The sequence below is a fragment of the Sinocyclocheilus anshuiensis genome, unplaced genomic scaffold (genome assembly GCF_001515605.1).
Source record: "Sinocyclocheilus anshuiensis isolate Anshui unplaced genomic scaffold, SAMN03320099.WGS_v1.1 scaffold3679, whole genome shotgun sequence".
Lineage (NCBI taxonomy): Eukaryota > Metazoa > Chordata > Actinopteri > Cypriniformes > Cyprinidae > Sinocyclocheilus > Sinocyclocheilus anshuiensis.
This window is the reverse complement of record NW_015540503.1, coordinates 36977-44212: the sequence shown is the minus strand read 5'-3', so window position 1 is coordinate 44212 and position 7236 is coordinate 36977. Positions and strand designations below refer to the sequence as shown.

Below are 7236 nucleotides of genomic sequence, written 5' to 3'. Positions count from 1 at the left end.
GGAAAAAAACAGCAACAGAGGGAGAGACGAGCTAGCCGACAAACTTTTAAATGATATTTAATGAAGAAAAAAAAAAACACACAAACAGTGAGAGCCAAATTAGTTTATCCAGCGTTGAGCTCCACTTCAAACCAGCATTTTTCTCCATCTGAAAAATGTCTTCTTTATTAAGAAAAGACACTAAATGAATCCCCCTGCTTTCTTTGATCCGCCCGTTCATCAATTTCACCACACACCGAAATGAACTTGTTTTATGTTGTTCTCATAAAATATTTGGAGCAATGTTCCATCATAGCTTGATTGATTAGATTTGGGCCTATATATTCAGATGCTTTATGGTGTGCTTTTGTTTCTTGGAATTTAGTATATACTTTTCATTGGTCTATGAACAACTGGTTATAAAGTGCATTTGAAAAAGCAACATGTACCAAACCATCTTCCCAAATTTGCAATTACAGTTGTTTATGAATCTGTTGCCAAAAAAAGACGAGCTTTAAGATCTCCCTGCAGTTTTCCGACCAAAAAAAAAAAGCATTATGGTTTAATGTTTGGAATCAAAAAACATTGTTAACATTGTCATTTTTATTATTTTCAATTTTTGTTGTTGTTGTTGTTAAATACACATTTTGTATTTACATCAATACAGTGTACAACAGTACAATAATATTATTGCATTTATTATATTTCTTTATTGATTTCATTTCATAGTTTAAATGGTGATACATTAAAAATAATATTTTAAACAACAACAACAATAATAATAATTATTATTATATTAATTTTGAATGGGGAAAGACCTGATGAACACCCAGTGAACACCCAATCTGTCCATGTTGTCATCTGCCTTATTTAGTTTGCCAAAATAATTTAGATTTTGATTGGATACGCATCTATTAACTAAACTTAAATGTTGACAATAAACTAAGATGTTTCTCATTGCTTTTAAAAGTATGTGAGTCTATTTATTTTGCTTTTTACATTGTATTTAGCATTTATTCTTCCCTCCAGTTCGTGACCCAATCAGAACAGACCTGCAGCCCACTTTTAGGTCGTGACGCACCAGTTGAGAACTACTGCTCTGTTTCATCCCATAGTCATCATATCTGAGGTCTCTAAAAAGGTCAAACATTCATAGTTCATGGACTTAACACATCCAGTACATTATGCAACTCATTGTATTATGCAACAAGCTTGTGTTGGTACAATGTATTCCACATTTGTAAATCACTATATCCTGAAGTTTTCTACAGTGTCTTCAATGATTCTGCAGCCTCATTCTCAGTTGGGTGCAGTTTTTTTTTTCAAGAGTTTGACCCTGATACAGTACCAGCTGCAGTAAATGTCCAAACACGATCATTTTTTCTTTTTTTCTTTTTTTTGTCTGGAGTGGAACTGAACCTCCAGTGTCAGTTTGTCCATCTGAAATGACATCACAAGGACTGCAGAAAGAGTGCAACAGATGAATTATGGGAGATGTTATTGAAGGTATCTATATAATACATATTGTGGTGGTACCGGACCCGTAGTGTGTGTGTGTTGTTGCTTGGTAAAGCAGTACAGTTAATTATATGTGACAGTTCTGCAGCAGATTGTGCCGAATCCCTGAACAAGTTATTTCACTCCTGCCATTCTTTTTCCTCAACATACATATACATAAATGCTTTCACATTATGGAGTGGATAGTGAACCAGTCGACATCACAATGGTTTCAGGCATGGTAATGGCTTTTTTCTCTTCCCCCCACTTTTTGCATAATATACCAGTCAGACTACAACGAGTGATTTATTTGAGGGCTTTTTAGTGTATCAAAACCATACAGCATGACCAGTCCAACCAATTCCAAACAAATTACTCTTATGAGATGGCTCATTTTAACCCACTCAAACACACATGCTTACAATGTTATATTGTAAAGGCATAGTTCATCCAGAAATGAAAATTCTGTCATCATTTACTCACCATCGTGTTGCAAAACACAAAATAAGGTATACTGAAGAATGTTCGTAATCAAAGAGTTTTTGTTACTGTTGACATTTTTGTAGAGTATGAAATTATACATTCAGAAACGGAATATCTTTTATGTTCTGCAGATGAAAGACAGTCATAGAGGTTTGGAACAAAATGGGAGCGAGTATATTATGACAGAAATTTCATTTTTAGGTGAATCATCTCTTTTAGGCTTGAGATATTTAAATCAGTGTACAGGTACTGATTGATTAACAAGTATATGTTTAGTAAGTATATAAGTATATATTAAAAAATATTAGTGCTGTCAAACGATTAATTGTGATTATTCGCATCCAAAATAAAAGTTGTTTACATAATATAAATAGAAATATTTTATATATAAATATACAATTTATCTTAAATATATACACAGTACACACGCATATATTATGTAAACACAAAATTTTATTTTGGATGCTATTAATCATTTTGACAGCACCAGGGCCGGTTCTAGACATTTGGAGGCCCCCCCACCCCCAGTAAAAAGCACTTGAATCAAATATGATTCCTAACCTTTTTATTTATACAACATTTCATTTTAAATTTTGTATATTTTTAGTAGTAAGTTTGGGCACATTACTATTTTTAATGTTTTTGAAAGAAGTCGCTTATGATCATCAAGTCTGCATTTTTTTGAAATACAGAAAGAACTAGAATACTATAAAACTTTTATTTTTTTTAATTAAAAAAAATAAACTGGTTTTCCATTTTTACCATACTTCAAAATGTCTGTTTCTGTAAGTCATAATAAATGACTTTTTAGCAATTTAGCACATCCTTATGAATGAAAGTATTTTGAACTTTTGAACAGTATTGTTACAAAAGATTTCTATTTTAAATAAATGCTTCTTTTTTTTTTACTTTTCTATTTCACAATATTACGTTTTTTTTCTGTATTTTTAATTAAATAAATGTATAGCTTGATGAGCATAAAATACTCTTCAAAAACATTACAAACTGTAATGTGTCCAAACATTTGACTGGTACGGTACGTATATTAATCAAACTTTATCTAAATCTCTTTTTTGTCTGTTGATGATGTTATTATAGTCGTGATATTATTATTATAGTTTTTATTTAATTTTTATTTATTTATTTTTTTTGCCAGTAATTTTTTTTCTGTAATTTATTCACAGTTCCTGAATACCACTTCAGTAAATGAACATCAGTGCTTTTATCATTTTTTTTCCCAAGCTGGGTATGGGCAGGATTTCCCCCTCCAATTTTACCAATATTAACTACAGATATTGTCATATTATTAATATGAATAAATATGATATTATGTATTGTATTACTACCTTAAATATGCACTATATAGCCTACACAAATCAAGTGTAAGTGAACGAGACGCTTCTAGTTAATTGAAACTGAAAGTGTTATGTTTAAAGCACAATTTAGAAGTTACACACATCTGACGTACTTTTTTTTAAAACATTAAAAATGGTCTAGTGTGTTTGCTTTTTGAATTTGAATACAAACGTTTTTGCTTTTACTTTTTTAGCTATTTTGCTAGTCAGCTACCGACGTGATGTCATTCATTGTACATTGTAATTCAAAGCATCACGTCATTTGTTTGATCATTTTATTTGCTAAAAAAAGAACCGCCTCAAAGAATCATTCATGAATCTGTTGGACTGGTCACACTGTATAGTTTTGATTCACTAAAAAGAACCGGCTCATAAAAATAATTTGTTTAATAATTATTTGGACTGTTCCCATTGTATGTTTTATTCACTAAAAAGAACTGACTCTTAAGAATCATTTATTCAGGAATCAGTTGGACTGGTCGCACTGTATGGTTTTAATTCATTAAAAATAACTCACTGGTTTGATGATCATTAACTATGATCATTCACTAGAAAGAACCTTCTAATACTAGTCATTTGTTCGTGAATTGGACTGCTCTTGTCGTTGTATGTTTTGCATTGTAGATTCAGTAGCAGTGTTTTTAAAATAATGAGAAATACTGAGGGTATTTTATTGCATTATCTTGTCCTCACCCAACTAAATTGGCCATCCGAACGTCATTCTCTCGAAATACATCACATTACAGAAGTCAAACGGGTTGTAAAGGCAGTTTCATATTGACATTTTTAAAGATAGATGTAAATGAACTTTAGCCAGACAGGAACTAGCGCACACACCGAAGCAGACTCGGATGGGAAAGGTGAACGGCTATCAGATGACAGAGCAGTATCTACCGCAGCAGAGGTGAGGAGAATACTGATTAGTCCAGCATTTCAGCCAGACAGGCCGAGCTCTGATGTTTATGGTTTTCCTGCTGAACTGCTGGCCAAGTGCAAAAGCAGCTCTTTCTCGTCCTCAGCTGGCCACTATTTATAGTAGGTGGCTCCAGCAAAGCTCCCCAGGTCTGTCTCTTGTGCAGCCCGCCTCTGGCTAAAGTTCAGCTTTATCAGCTCTTTTGGAGGGAAAATCTAATCTGTCAATATCCATTTGCACGTGCGCTCTAGAGTCAAGAGCCAGCACTTCCATCCTGTCCGCTCGTGCCTCTAATTGAATATCTCAGCATCTCCGCTGCTTCAAGACTATGTTAACACTCAATTAATTTCTTTGCTGCACAGAGTTCACAAAAAAGCAGAACAAAGTGGCTGCCATTGGTTCCCCTGCACAGCTTTTGCTCATCTTCTTGATAGAACTTGCCAGAAACATCCCCAGTTCCTGCTTTTATCCTCTGTTGTTTGTCGCTTCCAAACATCTGTTGCTTCCAAACATGCTGCGATCATGATAATTAATTGTGTTTCCTCTATATAATGTTTTGTGTACTGGGGCTGCATTCTCAGAAGTGTGAATCTCACCGCATGAATGAAATGAAGGCTTTTGTGCGGTGATGCACAAGTCTGTCTGCCTCTCGGGATGAGCCATGCCTTTGTTTTCCTGTCAGGTGTGGTTTGAATATTCATGCTGAACATGCGGTACAACCCCAAAACAGGAAGAAACAGGATGAGAAGTTCCCTCATGGAATGGACTACTAGATCACTTCTCACCTTCAGACAAAGCCACACAAGTGGGAAGTCGTGGCCTAATGGTTAGAGAGTCGGACTCGTAACCCAAAGGTTGTGAGTTCGAGTCTCAGGTCCGGCAGGGATTGTAGCTGGGGTAGAGTGAATCTACAGCACTCTCTCCCACCTTCAATACCATGACTGAGGTGCCCTTGAGCAAGGCACCGAACCCCCAACTGCTCCCCGGGCGCCACAGCATAAATGGCTGCCCACTGCTCCGGGTGTGTGTTCACGGTGTGTGTGTGTGTTCACTGCTGTGTGTGTGCACTAAGGATGGGTTAAATGCAGAGCACTAATTCCTAGTATGGTTACCATACTTGGCTACATGTCACGTCACTCACAAAGAAACGGGTTTGTAATCTCCATTGGAGTGAGTGGCGATGTGAAGCCGGAGCGCTGATCTGTAGTGACGCACTGTTCAGAAGTACATCTGCCAGGGCTGCTCCTGCACTCATCTACAGCTAATGCAGCACGGTATTGTGTATGCCAGTTGGCAGCGGGACAGGAAATTGGAAATTCATAGTGCAATCACTTGATGAATCTGCAGATGAACACAGGTGTGACTCTTTCTTAATAATTTAGCCCTGCTGATTTTATGTCAAATCGTTCAAAACGTTTTTGTATTAAAAAAATATCTCCGTGTGTATTAGTCTGTAAGGGATCAAAATACAACAAATTAAGCGGCCAAATAATGTCCAAGGAAGATATTGTGATTTTTTTATTGACTAATGTCTTATTTATTCGCTCCCATGTTATTCCAAACCAGTATGATGTTAATTTGGGCTAATTTTATGGTGCCTTTATGGAGCTTGACAGTAAAAATCGCCAACCACTTTCATTGTATAGAAAACAGTGGGTGCAGTTCCTTTGACCTCATGATTCTCATTTGCTCTGACATGCACTGTGAGCTGTAAGGTCTTATATAGACAGGTGTGTGGCTTTCCTAATCAAGTCCAATCAGTATAATCAAACACAGCTGGACTCAAATGAAGGTGTAGAACCATCTCAAGGATGATCAGAAGAAATGGACAGCACCTGAGTTAAATATATGAGTGTCACAGCAAAGGGTCTGAATACTTAGGACCATGTGATATTTCAGTTTTTCTTTTTTAATAAATCTGCAAAAATGTCAACAATTCTGTGTTTTTCTGTCAATATGGGGTGCTGTGTGTACATTAATGAGGAAAAAAAATTAACTTAAATGATTTTAGCAAATGGCTGCAATATAACAAAGAGTGAAAAATTTAAGGGGGTCTGAATACTTTCCGTACCCACTGTATATAGGGTAAATAATTCAAATTTAAAATTAGCTTCTATTTTTTCTATTTAAGTTTTAAATTTTAGTAATTTTGTAATGTTTTGTTTATATTTCTATTTAGCTTTCATTTATATTTTTTAGTTTTAGTTCAGTTAGTACTTAAATTTATTTTATTTTATTTTGATGCCATGGCAATATTTCTAAATTTTCCATTTACCTTTTCATTTAATATTTATTTTATTTTATTTTATTGTATTTCAGCTTTGTTTCATTTAATGAAAATCATTTTTATTCATTTTAGTTTATTTTAGTACAATTTCATTTTAGTTATTTATATTTTATTTAATTCATTTAACTTTATTTAACTAATTTTATTTTATTTCAGCTTAATTTATTTACTGAAAATGCTTTTCTATAGTTGTAGTTTTAGTTAATTACAATACGGATGGAAAACAGCAGCTCAGGCATTCTGCCAAATATCTCCTTTTGGATTTCACAAAAAAAAAAAAAAATCATACGGTTTAGAATGACATGAAGATAAGAAAATAATGGCAGCATGTTCATTTTTTTGAGGTAACTATTCCTGAAAATATTTAAAAAATGGCACCAGCTATCAAGATGAGAAGGCTTTGGTGAGTTGATGTCAGATCGTGTTGTTTTTCCATAGCGTTTAGTAACATGCAGCTTTTTGTAGTGTGGTCTCAGATCTTCTAATGAGCTTGGCTGGCTTTAATTGACTTTAGTGTAGAACAGCAAAGCTCTGTTGATAAAGATTTACTCATACCACTCAGTCTGTTTAGCTGTCTGAAGAGTGATTCATTCTCCGGCTCCCTTAAGTATTGATTTTTCAAATACAGTGTTATGGATTCGGTGCCTCCTGTTTGTTCATTTATCCTCCAAATGATCTCATGGGCTGACACTAAGCTGTTTTGGTGTGACTTAACACTGAAT

The 7236-nt window shown here is 34.6% G+C and overlaps 1 protein-coding gene across 1 annotated transcript in view; it reads left to right on the top strand.

Moving 5' to 3' along the window:
• Positions 1-7236, top strand: part of LOC107687335 (catenin delta-2-like) — a 175535-nt gene that overhangs the window by 141982 nt on the left and 26317 nt on the right. The gene's annotated exons all lie outside the window — the stretch shown is intronic.